Here is a 23,773-nt window from a genome sequence, read left to right as displayed (position 1 = left end):
TCAAGCAAACATATGGGCGTTGGTAATTTAACCACACTACCATTTTCCGTCCATTCAATATTATTTATGTTCATTTAAACTAAGGATATAGAAGTGATTTTTCATCAACTAAGTATAGGTGATATAATTTCCTAAGGACTCTATAGTGCTGTACTAACTGCTAATGAGAAATAATATGAGAAATGTATAAGAAGAGGCTAAAAAATACGTACTTCATTCAAATTCGTTAATCGGCAATAATATATTGACGCGAAGGTACACACTTTATGTTCTGGCGTTGTACAAACTGACATCACGATGCTGTTCGGCTAGCCTATGAATCAAATGAAACATTAAGGATGTTCCTAACTTACGCTAGGATAAAGTTTTGTGATAATTTGATAAGGAAAAAATAATATATGCCTTTTAACTTTTTTATGAAATACAGAGGAGCATCCTTCGATATTTTGTACCACGTTGGATGATGGATATGAATGTTGGATGTACCACAAGTGAATGATGGATATGAACACGAGAGACAACTTGCTGCATGAAAGTGTGAGATAAAGTAACTTGTTACGTAACGAATGGACAGAAAATGCCTTGAAACAATGGTGGTTAAAGTACCAAGTCCCTTATTTTTGTTTATGTTTCTAATAAACTTCTGTGATTCTTTTGAAAAAATAAACAGCGCTCAAAAATAAAAATTTAATCCCATAATTTATAATCTATACCTTACCACTTAACAAGGAAACAAAAATTGAGTTCATTATGTTATATTTACTGTTCTTAGTCCAGATTGAAAATTCTAATATTATGCACTTCGTATTTTTTCACGTTTCAGTGAATTGAAATATTTTGAAAACCATGGGCAACTGAGAGCATCTACTTCTAACCTTCCATTTTAATGCGTGTAATATTTATTTCATCAAGTTATTAATCATGTTTTTCTGCTTTAATACCTGTAATAGAACTGCAGGTGGATACAACTAATTTTTGCTGAGTATTAGTACAAGCAAAGATTCTGTTATTCCAGGTTGAAAGAATTATTTTTATTAATCGTGTGGCATCATTCTTGAGAATATAATTGGCGAATTTCTCTTCTGTCAGAGAAGCCGAAAGCAGCTCGTAAAATAGAGATTCGTTACAAAGCGAGGAGGCGAGGATAGTTGAAATATTAATGCTAATTGGAGAGCTCTTTTAGTGAAACAAACAATAACTAGATACCGTTAAATTCCCGGAGATTTATTCTTGATAGAATTACTTAACATATCTTAGGTTTAAAGAAAACTTGTCATTTGAAAATAATGAAGCTGTCCTGGAACCTATTTTCTACCTACGGAAATATGAATTTCAACGTTTCTATTCCGAGCATGTTCTTTTCTGTGATATATTTATTATATATGTAGTAACACAATATTTTATCAAATCTTATCCGAGAAGATTGATAAAATATTTCCATCTTAACTCCTTTATTTTCAATCGAATAACCTTAGACATGTTCTGAGAGCAGTTATGAACTAGGGTTGATCTTTAATTTTTTATAGTTATATCCACGATTACCATAAGTCGTATATACATTGAAACACATCTGCTGAAAATATGTGCTTCTGACTTGACGTGGCACTCCAAATCCTGTACTGATAGAGCTTAGTAAAAATTTCATTTCATCAGCACCTTTTTATATAAGAATCTATAAAAAATTGTCCTCAAACGAGTGGAAATACGGACGTTACTTCGTTGAGAACTGGTTCTTCAGCCATCGCAGTCGGTTCGCAAGAAAAGTATTATTTCTTCGGTAACGTATACTTTAATGGTCTTGATTTCCAGTTAAAATATTTTCCTTCAACCGCTTGGAACTCAATTTTCAAGACGATGGATTCGCCCAAAGAAGGAATTATTGGAGCGGAAATTGAGGGAATTAACGGCAGAGAATGATTCCAAATAGGGATAGAGGTCACGGCATGGACGTTTTCTCACGGTCGCGGTCTCATTATCATTACTCCAAACCATTCAGCGCCTTCGGTGCTTTTCATGAAAAGAAGGAAATAATTTTTCCCAGCTCCTTTGAACCTTCTTCTAAAAAAAGGGTTGTGACCTGATTTTCCGAGCCACTGATCTCTTTAAAAAAAATTGTTTTCAATGGTTGCTCAAGGAGACCGTCTCTTGACGGTGGGGCTCTCTTCAGCTACGAACGTCGGAACAAATGACAGATCTCAAATTTGTATTCTCTGGAATATATATTCTCCTCCCAGTTTGCTTCTGGAATACTTCAGCTGGTTTCAGAGCAGGTTATAAGCTGACAGGCGAAATGTTTGGACAAATAGGTATTCATTAAAGAAAGTGATAGAAAACTACGAATTTCATATTGCGTTTTTTCTGTTTTCATACAAGAAGTACTGTATTGTAGAGGATTTTCTTGACGATGATGCGAGACTTAGAAACTTTGATAGCTTTAATTATTTTTTTCTGTTTTGTGGAACGACAAAATTAGAGTTGTCATTTACTTGATGAATCCGTTTAGGCTGGTTTCAAATGTAGTCTGTTGAAAGATTGTTGATGTAACTTTGTTGTCATACTTATTGATTTATTAACTCTTTTTTAAAATGGATTACACATTAGAGACTATGAAAATTTAATTGGAAAACAATTTATGAAGAATGATAGTTACTATCTGAAGAAAAAGTATATATTACAATGAAAATTGGTGAAGTTTATGCTGGAAACAGAGAAGGATTTCGAAAAGGTTTGTAAATTTTAAGTAGAGAAGTTAAGAATGGAAGCATTTGAAGTGTCGTGCTCCCGAAGAATGATGAAGATAAAATGGATTGACCGTGTAAGTAATGAGGAAGTATTAAGAAGAGAGGGAGAAAAGAAAAGTCTCTTAAAAACCTTAAGGAGAAGATGTGAAAACCTAATAGTTCACATTACAAGGGATCATGGCCTGATGAAAACAATCGTAGGACAGGAGGAAGGGAAAAAGGGCAAGGGACGACCCCGAATGGTTTATATAGGACAGGTTATAACGGATGTAAAAGAAAAGAAATAGGTCGCTATGAAAAGGCTAGCGGATAGGTGGGAGGAATGAAGAGCTGTATCAAACCTAACTTAGGGTGCGTTCACGTAAAATGCTGTTTAAAAGCGCCGGAAAACCAGCAGCTTGTTTCCAGCGTTTACAAGCTTGGGCAATTATCGTGGTCTTTCATTTAAGAAGCTGGAAACAATTTCAAGTCCTCAGTTGTCGAGATATTTTCTTCAAGTGATAATGACATTTTTTTATTAGAAAACGTAAAATAATGAATCGCAGATGTATTTTAAAACATGTATTGAGTAAGGTTAGCATTATTTGGGTTAATGAAATAATATGTTTTCAATTAATAATATGGTTATATATTTTATATAATTTATCATTTCACCAAACCTTAGAGACCCCTAATAAAGTTTCATTTCATCTTGATTTACATTTGTAAATTAAGATGAAATGAAACTTAGCTCAATGTCATAGGTAGATATTAGTGACGGATGAAATGTATTTTTCGAAATATTAAAATCCGGCCCGCCAGGGGTGAAGGCACCCGTTTAAAAAAACCAGCCCTTAAAATTTCAAGCCGAAAAACTTTTATAGATACGTGCGTACACGATAAATTTTTAAAGAAAATATGTATTCCGGAATTGGCCATCGGCAGAGGAAATATCTAGCAATTAGAATCAGTGAATTCTTGTGTAGAAAATCTAGTTGGGATACCGAAAAGAAATTATAAAAGTTGTACTGAAGGTGTGGAAAGGGTAGGATTGATGTAGATGGGAAAAGGGGGTGGTCGTCTCACAATGACTGAGACCGGAGAAGAGAGTTAATGGGGCCGCTTATAACGTGTTAGAAAAAAAATTTAACCACGTCATCGTTACGAATTAGTTGCTGCTCTAAGAATCACATTCTGGATAAAAAAAGTATTTTCTCATATAATCAAATACGTTATTGATAAAAATTGTTTTCATCAATGAAAAATATCTCTCTATAAGATTTTTTTACTTGTGTTTTCAAACGCCTTGGATTAAATGTTCTCAGGTTAAATGGTAAAGGTTAAATTGGTTAAATGATATGGAGCACGTTTATTATTAATAATAGGGTAATTACTCACTAAAAATGTACCATGAACATTGTGAAAATAGGTCCGACATAATAAGTTAACAGGGCACAATACTTTATAGAAAAATAACCGAAACCATAACTTTTTAAAATAGGCATCAACTTCCTGTTGTTAAAACGTAAAGTTATAGGGCTATTTTATGACGCATAGTGATAAAGATTAAGCGCAAGGGCTTCACTACACATGTACATGCATGATTAAAGTTTATTAATTCAATCTGCATGGAAAATATTCGGCCTGGAAGTGGCCATCTGCCAGGGAAGTAGCTTGAAATTGGAATCAGTGAAGTCTTGTGGAGGAAATGTAGTTGGAATACCGAAAAGGATTTTTTGAAGGTGTGCTAAAGGCAAGGTAAGGGGAGGAATGGATATATATATGGAGATTGGAGAGGGATGTTTGTCCTTCAAAGACTGAGACCGGAGAAGAAAGTTAAGGGAGCACTTTATAACGTGCAAGAATTTTAGAAACTAACAACGGTTTCATAGTGAATTTTCGCTGCTAGAAGTATAACATACTGTATTAAAAAAGTATTTTACCTTAGGATTGAATATTCTCTCTAAGGGTTGATAAAGTTACTGAGTTTAATTGCATGCATAAATTAAATATGTTACATATTTCACCATCAGATTTGTTTTATTCGAGTACACAATAATGTCTGACAATAGGGATTACCTTTTTTAAGATAAAATGGTAAAGGTAGATATGTAAAGAACCTTTAGTAGTGCATTATTTTCTGTGCAATATTCGACTGTTATGGAAGCATAATTTTCGACGTAATAAGTTGAGAGGAAACACTAATTTAAAGAACAATAATCAAAAACAATTGAAAAAAGTTGACAGTTTACTGCTTTCAAAGCGTAAAATTACAGAGCTATTTTATAACGTATATTGATAAAGGCTGAGCCGGAAAACTTCGCCTGTTATTTGCCCACATGATTAAATATTATGATTAAATCTGCGAGGAGAATTGTTAGCTCGGAAGTGGCCATCTGCAGAGGACATGTCTTGCAATTAGAATCTGTGAAGTCTTGCGGTGGAATTCTAGTAGGGATACCGAAAAGGTGTGCTGAAGGTACGGGAAGGGGAGGAATGGATATAGAGAGGATGAGGGGTTGGTTGCCTCACAAAGACTGAGGACGAAGAAGAGAGTTAATGGAGCGTAAGGTTTTGTGCTCGCACATGACTCGGGAAAGTGTGTGTGTGGGGAGAAGAAAGAGAATAAGAGAGAGGATGGAAGAGGACGGAAAGATAGAGAAAAGAGAGAAGACAAAGGGATGGGTGGGGGTAGTTGGCGTGGAACGTGGAGGATGATGGGAAATTAAAAAAAAAGAAGTCGGAAGGAGTGAATCCTCCACTCTTGAGAGAGATGCCATTATAAAGAACGGATTCCTTGGCAGTGTCGCTTACTATCCGAATTATTTTCTTCAGTCACCCCCGTCTTGTTTACGATGCAACTGCTCCTGCTTCCCCCTAATTATTCCCGGAATGGGGGCATTGTTTTTAATGTGGTATTTTTTAAATGAATGCGATGCTCGCGCACTTAGGGGATGAGTACCGTAAGATGGACCCTGATGGGCCAAAGTAGCTTATGGTAGCAGTTGTGATTTTTATTTCTTTTGGCCATATTGGTTTAAACGGTGGTTTGTAAAACGATTTCCAGATAAGTAAAACATTTTAAGAAACGTTTTACTTATCGTAAAATAAATTTTAAATAAAAATAAGTAAAAAGAGTTTTTCACTTTTTAAAGTCATATATATTAAGTAAATATACCGTTTACGGTTGATTTACTTGGAATACTTTTTGCCCACTTGAGTACTTGTTCGTACAAAAAAATCTGTTCAACTAAGTAACTTTGAAACTATGCGTTGTCAAATATTTTCCATATTACCTTTTAGGATTGAGGGTATTACTTATATTTATTAAATAACAATTATATAGCAATTCCCTTGTTCCTGTTTTTTTAACTTGGGACAGTGATTACCCAGCCATGAATTTACTTTGCCCCACGCATGATATTTAATGGTCATGATGCTAATTTTTACCCCAATTTTACCCCAAGAAGGAATTTGCCCATATCATTACTCTTCCATACTTTGGAATCTTGAAAACTGTAGGAATCTCTAGTTAGTTCTGCCACCTATTGGCAACAGTATTCAATGCGACAATATGTTAACTGAAAAACATTTTGAAAATATATAATCTCTTTTTAGGGAGTGGGACAAGGTAACTTACGGTGACAGTTGCGATTGTTATTAATTTTTGGCCATATTAGTTTTTATGGTGCCGTGTATCACGACTACCAGATTAGTTAAAAATTAGAATTTCTCACTATTTAAAGTATTACTTATTCAAGTATTCTATCGATTAAGGTAGGTTTGCATGGAGTATTTAAGTATTCTGGTAGTACCCTCTTCCTTCATGAACTTCCATCTTCAATTCCTTATAAGTCCTAATACCTTTCATTTTATCTAAATATTATATTAACCCTTTCAAACCCAGAGCTGTTTCTGGCAGAAATCAAAGTTCAATATTTTTCATTTTGAAAACTGAAAAATTTTACACTCAATGATAATTATCCTGGCAGCTAAATATTTCGTCATTAAATCATCGTCATCATTTACTCTAAAATAATATTTAGTTTAGATATCTCCTAAATAGAGCTGAAAGTTTAACCATTTTTGATGTTGCTTAGAAGCAACATTGGGTTATAAAGGTTGGGTTAACTTCCTTCCTCGGAAAGGCAAAGGATCTAATTTGTCACAAGCTTCATTCTTCGAAGTGTTCATCGACAGAAGAATGAAGCTTGCCCAGAAGAAAGAAGAAGGCCCAGAAGAATGGGACTAGTGGGTGTCTACGTAGTATTAAAAACGCAAACACCTATGTATATGTTTTTATTTTTTAAAGATAATTGATGAATGTAGCACGAGTAATGCTTTCGTAATTTCGGCTACAATATTCCGGAACTACCTTTATTACCTCCTTGTTTTCTATTGCGTTGAAATTAAGCCATCATATTGACTCCATTACTGAGACTAGGGCTGTATCCATTCTATAACTCTCAAGTAATGTTTTCGTAATTTCGGCTACAATATTCCGGCACTACGTTTATTACCTCCATATTTTCTTGTGCGTTTAAATTAAGTCATCGTATTGACTCCAGTATTGAGACTAGGGCTGAATCCATTCTTTAGCTCTCGAGTATGCTGCATAAAAAGTTGCTTTCAAGTATCAGACGCCATCTAAAATTGACGATAAGCCGATTTGCTGATATTTTAAGACCAGAATTTTGGCGACGCCTAATTATTAAGTGCCTTATTGGCCATGATTAATCGGCCTTAGGTAGTGAATGTAAAACTCTTTCTGTGAAATTACTTTTGGCGATTGTTGTGTAATACCACACACGCTATATTAACTTCTGAGTTATTCATATAGTTAATGTCCCCTCTCGTCTCCCCTAATGTCGTTATTGCTTAATTTATTACATTTACTGATTTACACAAATGGAATTTGTAAATATGTTTATAAAGATTATTCTTAATCGTATGTAATATTTGCGATTGACATTAAGTTTGATAGCTCCACCGTTATGCTACCATCGATTTCTCCTTTAGAGGATACAAAACGTATTATATCATCATGCTGTACACTGTAGATTTATCATTGAAGATCGTGAGGCAGCCTACCTATTACTCTATTCTATTCTAGTACGTAACATAGGTGAAATCCTAGAGTGAACGATGAGATCAAGGTTGCTTATTTGTAACAAGAAGAAGAAAGAAAGTAAAAGGAGAGGGGATGGATGGCTGCCGTAGGGTTTCATTGGTAAACCGCCACTATGTTTTCAATGGGAAGACCTAGAGTGATATACAAGCCTCGGCTAGTGGAGCAAAAACATGAGGATAAGTGAGGAAATAGTATGGGGAGAGTTTTCCTGGAGAGAGGCTTTAGCGTTGAGTGGTGTTGAAAGGCATACTCTCTTTAACCATATCATCGGACGCTGTCTTTAAAACGTGGCTAGACATTGAACATATTTGAGTTAAAATTAGACCGTGTGATTAATTTGCGATGTATCTAAATAAAAAGTGAAAAAAAACGCACCCCTGGCTTCGTTTAATTGATATCCAGTAAATTTGACTTCTTAGTTATATTCTGACTACAGTGTAGTTCTAAGAACGGTCAGTCCCAGGGTGCTGGGGTATTCTGTCGTAACAAAATGTGGTGAACTTGGTCGAAGGGAAATGTAAACGAGGAAATCAGGCTGGGAGGGTAGAATACTGAGGAAGGGGGAGTGCTAGTGGTTATCTGTTTGCTTAGTCATCGGAAAAGCACATGATAATTCATCGGGGATAAAAATTTACCTTTAATAACACTTACACTTGTTTTAACATAAAAGGAAGTTGTACATATAGTCATACAAATTCTTCGCAATCTTACTCTCGGTGCGATATCTCAGGAACAAAAAGGCAGAAATGATATAAATTTGAGGTGATTCTTTCCAAATGTCTAATGAGTCGTAGGAGAGATAAAAGTGATAGAATAATCCGAGAGTGACTTCATCTTCTCTTACGTCCGAAAAACACCCGAAAATACCAAAATTTCAAAACTTTAAGTGCGATGCGGCACGTTTTCTCGGTATCCGATTGCAAAAAAAATTTTCACAATTTATTTTCTCACCAAATGGAACAAAACTGGGGGGCATCCCAAAAGAAATGCGAAAACTTTAAAAATAAGGACCACCGTAATGTAGCAGGGATCGAAGGCTATTATTGAATCTCGGCTTGTATTCACTCATCGCCGTGCCGAAGGTAAACGAGCTACCACCTTTGGGAGTGCTCAATCACTATTTATCACTGTGGTATGCGTGCGTAGGGGGATCACATCTCTCCATATCAAACCGAGTTGCCCTGATGGTGAGGGTCACGCAAAGGCGAGGGGGTGATCCATGGAAAATGAGAAAGTTAGCCCTCCTCTACGTTGCGGTTGAGTGTTATTAAGCGTCAATTTTTATCTCGGATGAATTATTATATGTTGTTCCGATGACTAAGCAAACAGCTAACCACTCGCACTCCCCCTTCCTCAGTATTCTACCCTCCCAGCCTGATTTCCTCGTTTACATTTTCCTTCGACCAACTTCACCTCATTTTGTTGCGACAGAATACCCCAGCACCCTGGCACTGACCTCAGGAATTTGAATTGCATCGCGCTCAAGGGAGCTAATGAGAGATTCTTATTCCGAGATTAAGAAGGCCTCTCTGAATTACGCGTTAAAGGCGTATCAAGCCAGGTTTTATTTTCTCCTCTGCGTGAGTCGAAATAAATGATATTTTTCGCCTCTCTGATTGTGTTCTGTGATGGAATAATGTTTTTTTTTTAAGTGGAAACTTATTAAGCATGCTGCTTAAGGGAGTGCTTTACCTTGCTGGGAAGCGCCTATTAAGGTTATCACAATTTCTCTTGCCATAGCTGATCCTTAAGGGTGGTGATCGCGAATATTGTAATGAACTCATATTTTTCAATGACTATTAAAGTATGGTTAAGATAACTTTATGTGACACGCTTAGCGATTCACCCCGGCCGGCCTTCCTTACGAAATTTGACTTTCCTTATCAATTCAAGATAATGGAATATTTTCTGCGTTGTCGTAATTAATAATCAGAGTAATCACTAACGCAAAACCCAACTTATCCCTGGACATGACTTTTCTAAGCATCGGTGAGATCTATTTGCATTATGAATAGGTGATATTTCATCATTTATTCCGTCTATCTGAGGACAAATGCAGAATATATTGGTGGTCGGTGTGCTGAAATGTAATTTTTATTCAATTAGTTGCTTTGCGAAATGTTTTTGCAAGCTTCGTGCCACCAGGCATTATTTATTCCCACTGACCACACGGAAATGTATGCTTCGAGACGTATACTACTTAATGTTTATTATAGTACTGAAAGATATTGTGCTTTCCCGGAATATTTAATGGCTAAATATTTATCCGGCATTCAACCTTGTGAAGTCATCCATGATACCTCTTGCGGTCCATATTCGGTTATTATCACAGATTTAACTAGGTTGTACCAAGAAAAAAATATCTATGGGAATGTATGAAGAGAATGTGTATACATGGGGCGGTCCACTTAGATGGGGATCTTAGAGCCGTAACTATAAATTATATTTGGTGGGGTTGTACTGCTAGTTTGAATCTCCTCTCTGCTCACTACGGCCTAGTTCCTTGGTGAAAACTTCTAAAAATTCATCTAGAGAGTGATGCCGTAGCTAGTGCATTGAGATTTAAATTTTCAGGGGTCGCAATTATTCTGTGTATCATAGTGCTGGAAGTGATTTTATTTCTTTTGTCCTGCCTTTCGGATTAAGTCAACACGAAAGTGATCTAAGTGAATTTCGACTATTTTGGAATTCAGTGCCACTGCTTTTGAATATTTCGGTGACAGCTATATTTTAGTTTTGTGAATATGCGAATGATAATGTATTAGGATTTTTAAATTATTTTTTATAATGAATCATTTCAATTTATTTTGCAGCTGTTAATACCCTTAAGTCAAATATGCTTCTCTCGAGGTGGCGTAACAAATAAATGATCCATCCGATGGGCTTTGATCAAGTTTCTCTAGGTCTTGTATCTCAGTTTGTAATCTTTTACGACTCAAAGAGCGAGATCTATTTGAATATGTATGTATTAAAGTAAATATTAAGTAACCGCTTCTCGAGAAGAATTAAAGGATTTATATAATAGCATGGCGTATAAATGCATCCATCTAGCTAATTCCCCTTTTTGAGGTGTTAGCATTTCAATAATGACTCTTGTTTCCGAATTTTCAATAGTAGTTGCATGAGTACGCAACGCAAATGAATATGCTAAATTCTCCGAAAAGTCAAGTTATTTTTCAAATGAGCGATTTATATACATATTTATTAACACTTATTTATTTTTTTTCAGGTAAGTGCCATCAATCCTTCCACTTCTTTGCCCTATGAGCCCTTGTTGGTGAGTTAAAATTAGTTCATAAAAAGGGTTTGGGTTGGTGTACTACTGATAAACTGTGTTGTTTTGGAGTGTGCCGCAACGTACTCCATGAAACAAGCGATTTAAATAATATTTGAATGCGTTCTTATCGATAAAATGTTTAATTTTCTTATTCGAGTGGGTCTTATTATTTTAATAATAGATATCGATCATATGTTTACAGGATTGAAATACTTAGTCTGTTTTCTGGTCCAGTCTCCGTGGAAGATTACGGCGTCTCAATTGAAAACGTTTTGGGATTGGAGGAGTCTATTCTCCAAATACCGGCTTATCTATGGGGATGATTTGCGTGATTAATTAATTAGGTTGTTTACCGAGACACGCAATTCACGAAAATAATTGGGTAAATGAACGATCAAAATAAGTTACGGTGAATGAACAAATCTCCCTCATTCAGATATACTCTCTCTAATTTTCAAGTAAGAAAACAAGAAAATTGCTGCCCTTGTCTTCGTGAGTTGGTGACGTAGATAACTTTTACTGCTTCATCTACTCGTTCAGAGGGAATCTCTAATTAAGGGGAGGAATAGCTCACTAGAATATACCATAAAAGAACACCACGTGAAGCTGATGCCCTGTGCCGAGGAGTAGCAGCGAAGCGAGTATCTCCTTGGTATGACCATGTGATGTCATCAACTCATCTTGGAAAGGTTCAAGTTCGTCTATTTTTTGTCGCTTAGGGTTCGAGAAGGAGGCGTTGGATCTGAAAACGGAAAAATACTCTTCCCTTTATTTTTGAAACTCTCTCAAAATCTACGGTAAAATAAAATTGTGATTGAGCCCGTTGAAAAACTCTTGTGGGCTTTGGAGACACTTATCTACCTACTGATAATTCATTCTTATCTCAGCGCACCTTTTAGCACTTTCTTGTCGTATCTCCGTGGTTTCAATCTCCTCGTCTAATTGTTTTTGTAATCAGCTGGCACTCGTCACACAGTTGTTTTCAATCAGATCCAATCTGCTTCCGAGGGTGGTGACAAAGGTCTAGGTTTCTTCCTAGAATGCCTCAGATGTCCAAATTCATCAAATCCTAATTATCAGGCTCATTCATTTCCATCCTTCTCCTTTGTCTTTGAGTTAGTCTCTCCATTTTGAACAGAAACGGAGGACAAATATAGCATCCCCATCAATGAAAACTCATCCCTTTCAATCTAACTGGACGTTCTGGGAGGTGGGGAAGCCTAGCTTAATGAGTGGAAAGGACGTCGTCAGAAGGTGGAAGGAAATTTCAGTCCAAATTGTGTGAAAATGATTATATGGTCTCGCTGCTCCATTTTATTTAGGTTCATATGATTTTATCCTTTCAGATTTGGAATCAATCGTTGTCAGTATTCATCGTTTGAAATAGCGTGGTTTAATTTGAAAATTTGACTGGGGACTCGTGAAAAAAGTTAATGAAACTTCGGTCATCGTTGCCATTCTCAGAATGTAAAAGTGACTGTACTGTGGTATTTTCTTGCGATGGAATGTGGGCAATACAGCACTTAGTGTGAATGACTGGCGTATATTTTTGAAGTCATCCCAAGTATACTCTTCTTAGCTTCTAATCGTGAGAATCGTGTTAAGGCCAAAGTAAATATGGCACAATCAACCGATAAAAATTCTTTCAATAATAACTGGTGTCGTAAAAATTTACTACTACATCATCATCACTGGTCAACAATCTTAAGAATGGTTTGATGCAGCTCTCCATCTAATTCCTTTATCAGCTAATCTATTTACATCTACGTATTTTTCTCTTTGACACCCTTCTGTATATTTGGTATCATTAATATGCTCTTCACACCAATTTGATGGACAGAGGAGCGTCAACGTCATATCTAATTTCAATGTTCTACATCTAATTTGTATTAAAAATTATGATGGCTTTTCAGTAGTTAGTTTTCTTCATTACCGATGTCAAGGGATTTGGTAAGGGGTTTGGATATGTTATTCTGAGTGTTCTCTATCTGATGCAGCAAAATAATCTCCACCAACCGTATTTGAGGTATTTAAAATATAATTTAAATATACTCGTATTTCTTCGTTCCTTGTTGGGAAGGCATTAGGTGAATTTCTGCAAATCAGGCGTTTTTTGGGTTGATCTTTGGATGGACGATTTCCATTGACAAGGAAAGTTTTTTTCAAATATATTTAATTGAAAATTTGCTTTACATATTGGGTGAGGAACTCTGGGCTGAGTTCAAACCCGAAAAATTCCACACCCTATTTCTCCCCCGGGTTCTACCCTCCAGAAAGCATTGGAAGCGGAGGGAGAAGCCCTTTGAATTATTTATTCGCCCCTGAAAAGGGTGCAGCGGAGAGGGTGAGGGATGGAACCCTACTGTCGGCTATGGGGAACGACTGAGGGGTTGAAACGCATTTACTTAAAAGCTGATTGAAGAGTGGGCAGATGGTTCCGAATGAAGATGAAAGTAACCCTTTTTTCCTCCTCGTAGTCTATTTGCAAATGTCAACTCGAGCAATTTTGAGCTGGAAAAATGTTTGCCAGAATTTTTAGAGGTGATTGACAGGGACAACTACATTGTGAACGTAAGGAGGTTGATCGACGGGGACTTTTCAGGATTTCATAAAAGTGGTATTTCTCCTGTAAATTTCTAGCTTGTTGGGAATTTATGTAAGGGTACCACTATTTTTTGGGCTAATTGGACCGGACTATATAGTTCAGTTATCATTTACTAAAGCCTTTTCACTGTGAATCATTCGAAGGCACATTACATTTATCCCATGTTTCTCATCTATATACAATAAAGCCCAGTTACGACCACTCACTCACGAACTCACACTAATTTTTGTAGTGAACGAGACGAGATACGACAAAAAGTCTTATGATGACCCCCTCTAAAATTGTCTGAAACCCCAGGAAAAATTATCAAAACACTAAATTTCCCATTTTATATCCGTTTATTCATTTAAAATAAGTATGGGGATTAGTTAAAAAATGGCCTCCAAAATCCAATGGCGACGCGGCGATCAGATACATACAAAACGTCATAGTAACAGGTTTGTTTATGCAAACATAAGGAGAAAAATTGGAAAAGAAGATAAAGGATTAAAAACTAAAAGATAGGTAAAGGAATTAAAAAGTAAATATGATGAAGATAAGGTAGGAAATTTACAAAGTAATATTTGAAAAGTTAATTTCTTAATGGCTTCTTTCCATAAGAACAAAAAAATGTTTACATCAAAGACGATTATTCAAACGAAAAGAGTAGAAATATAAGGTAGGAAATTATGCTTATTGTTTTTGATAAATTACATTCTGTATGTGAAATTTCGGGCAAAAACGAGTTTACATATGTAAATGTTAAAGGCATGTCATCTGTGACATTTCTTCGGATATGAATATGCGCAACTTCGACTTTTTATGGAAATAATGCTTCCAATAAATGCATGAAATAACGTTTATATTAATATAAAAAAATGCTTTCTTTCCCGAATATTAATGGTGTCTAACCTCGTTTACAATTGTTAATTGAAGGTATTGATGTGAAAAGAAAACACTTGGAATCGAAAATATTTCCACAAGGGACTTTTTCCATTTATCTCCAAATTTTCAATGGAATCTATAAATTCATTATGCATTCAACGAAACATTTGTTTTTCAAAGTCTAGTTTTAAATACAAGGAAAAACTCTCCACGTTTCCGTGTTTCAATTGTGTTTTCATCGTATATAATTCGAAGGTACAGCTGGCTTATGATATAAATTTCATTTAAATTTCATGACTCTGACGTTTAGCTCAGTGGAAGTTAAGTTAAGAATTTTCCTGGACTGAATGTCTCCTGTACGTTCATAGAACTACTTATAAAGGACGGAGAAGCTTCAATATCGTATCTGAATACAATATTTTTTATCTAAGTTGTGTTAAAAATTCAAGGTTTTTTTAATGTTAAATTTTCTTGTTTTCTTAAATCCTTCATTGCCGATAAAAAGGGTAAATATGTATTAAGGTATGTAGGGTTTGTTACGTATTTAGTGACTTTTTAAAAACTTGTTTTATTACCTGAACGTTGTATTGTATTACCTGAAATTGTATCCTACCTGATTGTCAATTGTCTTTTATAGCTATTGATGAGAAATGAAAATAGGTTGTGTCGGAAATACTTCCAGGTGAGACTCTATGGTATACGTAGACAATTTCCATGGAGCTCTACATTTTCCATTGAACAGCTATTAATCAATGCCTACTATGATAAATTTATTTTTAAAACCCTAGTTTCAAGCATCAATAATGCATTTTTCTTTTTCGACTGCCTTATCACCATGAATTTTTTTTGGCACGACACGTTTATTCCGTAGTTCTTATTTACATGCAATAACGCTATTCGTATGCCATCTATTACGTATCTTCAGTTGGAATTATGCATAACCACGAATTTTTTCAGGATGACTGCTTCAGCATACACCCATAAATTGCGTAACTCTTTACTGTTTTTACATATTTTACATTCCATGAATGTTTGCAGTATTTATTTCCCTTTTTCAAGCGTCAATTAAAGCTATTTAGTTAAAATGAATACACGAAAGGTCGATATCACTTCCATACGGGAGTAGAATGCATAAAAAATGCTCTAGTATATGAAGCTAGTGCTGTTAGCCTTACTATTATTACATTATACAAGTTGGCTATTGGCCCGGTGGTAACAGTTAATATGTAATGAAAATAGAATAAATGAAAACTCATCACCAAAATGAAACTAGAACAGTGAAATTGAAAACTCTAAATAAGCAATGAAATTAGTTTTCCACGGTAAATTTATTTCCCCTCTTCTTAAAAATCTTAATGTTGCTAGGATAGGGCTGAAACAGTTCTGCATGGAGTCTATTCTAATCATTAATTGTAACGTTGAGATATGAGAATTTTTTTAAGTTTGTCCTTTGAGGCTGGAATTTCATCGTCTATAGTTGATCTTTCCTACCTATATAGCTAGGGTTTTAAATCTTATCTCGTAGTTCTTATGTGCTTAACCTGTAGTCCTGATGATTCTGCAATGCAAACAAACATGTTGACTCATTTTTAAATAAATATTTACTTGGAAAAGTGCTAAGTGTTTATACTTAGCACTTTCACATCATCTATGTTCTCTTTTGAGGTGTTTCTATGTTATGCATAAAAATCATGATTTTATCGATCCAATTCGTACTGCATTTGTATTGGAGAAACATTTGCATCGATTGATTTTTTTATTGTATGAGAATTGGCCTAGCGTAGCGTAGTTTAAAATTTAGTAGTTCGAACGGAGACGGTAAGGTTCCAAGGAGTGAACTTCCGAGATAAGGTTTCAGACGGTGGAGAAGCTTCAGCAAAAGATTATGGTCATATAATGGCTGGATAAAGCGAATCGCCGCTGAAGGGGGTGATTATAAAAGACTGGTCCTTGGAGTGGAATGAAAAATGGATTTTTCTTTTTTTAAAAAAAAAAAAAAAAAGGAGTCCCTTATTTCCTCCAAGAGGGAGATGGTACAGTTTTGACCCAATTCCACGGTGTACGTGAAAAAAGATGTGAATGAGCAAGCAGAAATGAATGAGATTTGAGAGGGTTAATTTTTGTTTTTCATACTGCCTTAAATGAATTCAATCCGTCCTCTCTTTTCTCGGAAGCTTGGTCGCGGGGGCGTACGAGAGAGTAGATTCGGCAAATAATGAAGAATATTTTTTACACCACCCCACGTTACTCCCTTTAAATATATTTTTAGCCAAAAAATGAAACACCCCACTGCGCGTTGTGGACGAATTTCGTTACTCGTTTTTTTTCGAAAAAGGAAACGCCTAGCGAAGAGTTTCTTTTCGGCAATTTTTGCGTGTGACTTTTATGTGCAAAAGGGATTAATTTTTCTCCTCTGCTCTTTTACTAATTTTCTCCAAAAAAATCTCCAATCTTCGTGACTCGCTCATTTTTTTGTCCGAAAAAGGAAACGCCTAGCGAAGAGTTCTTTTCGGCGATTTTTGCGTGTGCCATTATTATGCAAAAGAAACTAATATTTCTCCGCTTTTATTATGATTAATTTGGCCGAAAGATTATTTTCCTAATTTTCTCCAAAAAATCTTTTCTTAATTTTCACCGAAAAAATCTTTTCCTTGTTTTCGCCAAAAAATCTCCGAGGAGGGACTATGCACACCGAGGGATTAATTTTTATTCGAGCTTCAAAGATTCCGGAATCTATTTATCGTGTAATTATACCGTACGTTGCTCCAGGTAATTAGTTTTATTTCAGCCTTTAGAGTCTTTAACCGCGGATACGGAAGAATATGAAAATATGGGCTCTATAATGGAGGAATTAGTTTTCAAATTCCTGCTGCAAAATGAAAATAAATGTAAAATTATTTGGTTGCTGGTTCAATGGTGTTATGGTATTAATTTAAGGATTTGGAATTAGGAAATATTCACTGGTCCAAAGATAGAACTTTAATTCGAGCTTCAAAGATTCCAAAATCTATTTATCGTGTAATTATGCCGTACTTTGCTCCTGGAATTTTTTTTTTAATTTTACAGTCTTTCGAGTGATTAACCTCGGATACTGAAGAATATGAAAATATGGTCTGTATTTTAAAGAATTAGTTTGCAACATCCTGCTACTAATTAAAATAATGTTTATTTTATTGGTTTAAGCTTCAATGAGTTAGGGCATTAATTTTAAGATTGGGAATAGGGCAATATTCACTGTCCCAACTTTCATACATCAATTAAAATATCGAAATTCAATCTGGGATTTTCTTACGAGTATTTTCCCATGAAGTATATTTTACTTTTTTAAGAAGGGAGAAAAAAATATAAGGCGATTAAAAGGAAACTCGCTGGCAAAAAATGCTAGCATCTCAGTATACTGATTAAGTTATGTCATTCGTTCACTAAAATTCCATGAATATTCAAGATACATGTTAATCGTTGATATAACTTTTAATAAAACTTCCGAACGTACCCAAACCTTGCCACTTTGGAAAGAAAGTACTTGTCCAGCTACACAAGTATTTTGCCGAAGACATTTTTCTGCAGGCAGGAATAGTGTAACGTGGAGACGTCAAAACCTACTGCCTGAGCATGTAGAACAATTGGTTTTTCTGTATGAGAATTTGAAAGGTTCAAATATTACATTTGCTTATGCAAAATTAATTACAATTGTACAGATATCTTTATTGAGTGTTTTTCCCCCCTCTTGGAAATTCCCCTGAAGCTGAGTAACGCTCCAACCCCAACGCAACCCTCCCCTACCAACGCGTATTAGAAACCGGATAAACAACAACAAAATAACTGTTAATATAACGATTTCTGTGCCTGATGATGTCGCCTCTGCGACGAAACCGGTCGTATTGAATAAATCGTGTGAAAAGGTACCATAACTTTTTATTGTTCAGAATGGATTTTCACAAAGTAAAACCAGAAACAATCGTGTTCTTCTAAGCAGTTTGGGTACATACATTGACGACATATTACTAGAGGTTAATTCATTTCAATTCTGCTAATGGAAGTTTAAGCCTCATTAATTTTCATTCATCTCCTAATTGTGACTCAATTACCATCAACGATCCTCGTTATATTTCCCCTTTTGCATCAAGCTAAGCATTCAAAATAGAAAATTCGCAAGGGGATTGAGAAAAATTAGAATATGTTGGAGCAGTCTCCTTTCCAAAATTTCAATGCTGGGAGGACTGTTTTCCATCTTCAATAAGTTAGCAAACTTCCTGATGAGCGGGATACACTGTTTGGTCGTGATGACTCACATAAATACCGAAATACCTTATCAGCAAAACCCACATTCTATTTTATTTTCGAATATAACATTGATATGGTCCTAAAGTCTTCAGAAACCTCGAGGAAAATCTTTCGGACCAGTGTCTAATCACAAATTCTTCGTCATTAGAGAAAATATTTATTATTATTTAAAATATTATTTAATTTATGGGTCAAATTTTACTCGAAAACTATATATTTTACATTGTTAATTGGCATTCACGTATCAGAAATGAGAGGCACAATTTTCATGGTGGTTGTAAGAACACTTATGAAATGCAGACAGCTCTGTATAATGACGAAGAAAATTGGTAAATGGGTTGCCAGTAAGAGGTAAGCAAATAATAAAATGTTTGATGAAAGTATATCTGCTAATTAAAATTTGCTCATAGTATATTCACCTAATGCTATGACTTACCTCTGTGGATGCGGTAAAGCATATTGGTACCGCTTTTTATATCCAGACCCGATCGAAGCGATAAATTATGATAGATATCGTGCCGAAAGGATGGGAATCCGTTTTCCCCCGGACGATAAAGGACTTTAATAAATGCTTGTCTCAATTTTGTTTGACCATTTGCTTTATATATGCCCACGGCTGGTGTTCGGACACCCTCTGCCACACGTTTTTTTTTAGGTGGCTTGCGGGGTAGCATGTTGATGTAGGTGTTAAGTAATTTTGATTCTCTTAAAGTAAAAAACCAAGACGGGGAAAAAGGCCTTTTTTGGTAAAGCAGTACCCTTTATGCGATCACCTGAATTCTTCAAAGGAATTTAAATCCATTAGTCTCAAATCGTGAAGGTCATCATTACATTTCCGTAAATAAATTGATGAGATCCTTGAAGGGGACTTGCCCATCTAATCTCAATCGCTAATAACGAATTCTTCGACTCTCCCTTAAGCGCTCAGTGTCTTCGCAGTGATGGCAGTCGCATGGGAATTATCTTTCAGGCTCCGAATTCGTAATGAAAATTTCCCGCACTCTGGGAGACTTCCTGTCCTCTCCAACTTCCTTCACTTTCTATCTCTGTTTTCAAGATATCTCCCGTTTTTAACCCCTTCCTGTTTCAGAAAAAAAATTCTCGAAAAAAGCGTTACTTAAACTTCTTCCGTAATATTACTAGCCCTCGGGATTTATGTGGGGGATCACGTTTTTTACAACTGCTTGTAGAATGCTGCTTGCCTTATAAATTATACGTTGGCAGTTGAGGCTCCTTTCTCACCGTAAAGTTTTAATATTCATTAAATATTACGTCTGAATTTGAATGTAACTCAAGTCTCAATGCGTAGTTACAATAACTCAGAATTATTTAAAAAAAATAAAGTAGGGGTTCCAGAAGATGGAAATGAAAAAGAAGCCATCTTTTCGATAGTTTCAAGAATATCTCTTTATCACCACTTTAAGTTTCGTCTATTAGGGTTTGCAGTAAAATCCGTCTGCTCTGATAGAATTTCTCTTGTGTTTAACTCAACTTTTAATAGTATTTTAATAATAATTTTATATTTTATTTTATAATCTAATTAATTTTAATAATACCTTGCAAAGCCTGTTTTGTCGTTTTTCAGAAAGAATGACATATTGGTGTATTAATCGATTATATTTAAAAAGCATTTCGTTTGTCATAAATTTTTACCTTAATGTAAAATTTGAAAATGCAAATATTATTTCTCCTTAACTGAGTCTAGTCTCTTACAATATTTGAATGGATAGAATAGGGGCGTAGTTTGTGTTATGAGGGAGCTAATGCCCAGAGTAGGATATGGTAGTGAGAAATGTGTAGCTAAAGGCTAACCCGCCTAAGTGGTCTTTGGGATCCGAAATGGAGCTTGCAGCAGGAGGCTGAATATGGCAATTGGGGAAAAATGGAAAGGCTGAATCCTTTAGTGACGTCTGCGCTTTTATCCTGCAACCGCTCTCAAGGGTGCAAAGTGGGTACATTTCCAAGGGGACTAAAATCACCTTTTACTCCAAAGTTGAAATTTTATATCCGTTCTCGAACTTCGGTTATTGCTTGAATAATATTAGCATATTCAAGATGAGAGTCTTAGCTAGTACTGAACTCTGCGTAGGGATCACTGTCACATAACTTGCATTTATTTCGTGAAATGTGGCTATTAATATTTGGAAGCGTCCGTGGGTCTTAGAAGTGCCCAACAGTGGCATTAATCTCAATCTTTAGCGCAAATCATATAAGACGATATTTGTAAAAGGTCATTTTCGGAATTTTAAATTATCATCTTAGATATTTTCAGTTTTGCTATTTGCTTCTTTTTTGTCTGCAAAGACATTTTGCCTTCAAGGAAATCAAATCAATCTCTTTATTGCTCTGAATTGTGAAAGTAAAACTATTATGCTATTTAACTCCTCCCCAATACTGTGGTGTTTTCATACCTATATTAGACTTGTATATTAATTCTTGTTATGATCATTAAAAAGCAGAATGATCGATTTATGATTTATTGTTCGTTTTTTCTCTCAAACTCTCATTTTATCAAAGGTTGGTTCCTCTCATTATACCACCTATGAATTAAATGGGTGGAAAATCTGACTCCTATAGGGAGAACGGAGGTGCGTGTTGGTGCAGTGAGTGGAATGTCAGAAATGATCCATTTTGAGATGCAGGCAAACATGGCAGAGTGTCTACTCAATATAATCATTATTATTGAACATTCTTTAGGCTACTTTGATGCAGCCCTCCATATATTTTTTCCATCCTTTTCATTGTGACGTATTTCATCTATTTTGTATCTTCAATAATATATCCCACGTAACTCATTCGAGGTCGTCCCTTGCTCCTATTTTCGTCCACTTGCCCCTCTACTATGGTCTTTATCAGGCATCTTCATCATGCCTCATGATGTGGCCAGCTAAGTTATCCTATAATTTTCGCAGTGTTTTTTTGGACTTCCTTATCACTTACTCGGTCGATCTATTTTAATATTCATCATTCCTCGGTAGCATCACATTTCCAATGCTTCCACTCTTGACTTCTCTTCTGCTGTCAACTTCCTAGCATCCCTTCTTTAGAGAAAAAAGCTCTATATGTGGCGTGTGTAAACTTTTTCCGTACTTCTATTATTGTATTCTCAGCGGTAACTAGATTCTTCTTTTTGTAGAAAGTTTTCGTCGCCTGCGCTATTGTACGGATTATTTATTTCTTGCGTCGTCCATGTTTGGTAATTCGGCTTCCTAGGTAAGAAAACTCTCTCACCTTTTCAAGGTTTTGCTTCCCTAGTTATTGTTTGTCTTGACCTCCTCTCTATTGCTGCATACTAATATCTTAATCTTCTTTCTGTTGATTTTTAGCTGATATCTGGCCATTGTGCTTTCCATATTTGTCAAAGACTTGTTCAAGTCCTTCTCTGTATGGGTTATGAAGGCCGCTATACACGGTGAATGATCACGTGATCATTCACAGGATAATGCGAGAAAAATAGAACATGTGCAGAGGGGTTAAAGAAGCTGGTGTAGTGGTACGAAAAATGCGTGAAAGTGAACGGCGTTTATCTAGAGTATTAAAGAGGGTTTGAAGCCAACAATAAGTGACCATAAAATGTGTTTCAAATGAGTACATATATTATCACTCGTGACAGAACGGCCCTTACGTAATTAATATGCCTCATACGTAATGTTGCTTAGTCAAAGAGATGCACGCGATGCTTCATTGCTCAACGCCAGTGGACCTCTCTTCTTCCTTTCCTTCCGAAAAATATTGTCCTCCTTCCGTGTCTTAATTTCTCCGTCGCTCACTTAAGGTTCTCGCGTGCTCCGTGTTCTTACATGCCCGCTCTTTCTCAGGGGGAGGTTGTCGGAAGAGGGGAGGGAATGGACGGGGAACAGAATGAGACAAAAGAGGAAGGAAATGAGAAAGGAGACCGCGATGAAAAAGGGACATGTTTGCTTTGTCTCTTCGTATGAATTATGTAACGAACTGGAGGAGTAAGGGCTGAGGGGGAGAGACGTAAAAGGGGTTGGAAGGTATGAAGGTTGGGACGGTTTTTTTTAAAGGGGAAAATATCAAGGGATGCTTGCGGCTGAGCTTACGTCTAAATCACGCGATCGTTTTCCACGTGCAAGTTCAGGGATGGTGATAATGACAGCTCAAATTATGATTTTAGATAGATTTTAATGGATATTTTTAGTATATAACGTAATGCATTCATCACTTTCATATCATCGTCATCTCATACTACAATGTAAAGTACAAGGAAAAGAATCCGAAGAAGTAGCTGTATGACAACATCAACCCTTGCAGTGAAGTTTTCTCGGGTTTCACACCGGGTCAGGTCCTCCATTTCTCCTTCCGACGTTTCGATGAACAACTCGCCCATCGTCTTCAGGGATTCAGGAATCCAATACCAATTCCTCAAATTCTCGGGGTATATATACACAATTCTGAGGTTGAGGGCGGTTCAGCGTCTCCTGATTGGCTGCCAGTCCCCTCGTATTTTTAGGAGGTGGTCCCATATGGGTATTGGTATTGGATTCCTGAATCCCTGAAGACGATGGGCGAGTTGTTCATCGAAACGTTGGAAGGAGAAATGGAGGACCTGACCCGGTGTGAAACCCGAGAAAACTTCAATGTATATATACCTCGAGAATTTGAGGAATTGGTATTGGATTCCTGAATCCCTGAAGACGATGGGCGAGTTGTTCATCGAAACGTTGGAAGGAGAAATGGAGGACCTGACCCGGTGTGAAACCCGAGAAAACTTCAATGTATATATACCCCGAGAATTTGAGGAATTGGTATTGGATTCATGAATCCCTGAAGACGATGTGCGAGTTGTTCATCGAAACGTTGGAAGGAGAAATGGAGGACCTGACCCGGTGTGAAACCCGAGAAAACTTCAATGTATATATACCCCGAGA

The sequence above is a fragment of the Ischnura elegans genome, chromosome 12, assembly GCF_921293095.1.
Source record: "Ischnura elegans chromosome 12, ioIscEleg1.1, whole genome shotgun sequence".
In the NCBI taxonomy this organism is placed as follows: Eukaryota; Metazoa; Arthropoda; class Insecta; order Odonata; family Coenagrionidae; genus Ischnura; species Ischnura elegans.
The sequence above is the reverse complement of the archived record's forward strand: the minus strand, read 5'-3'. Positions refer to the sequence as shown.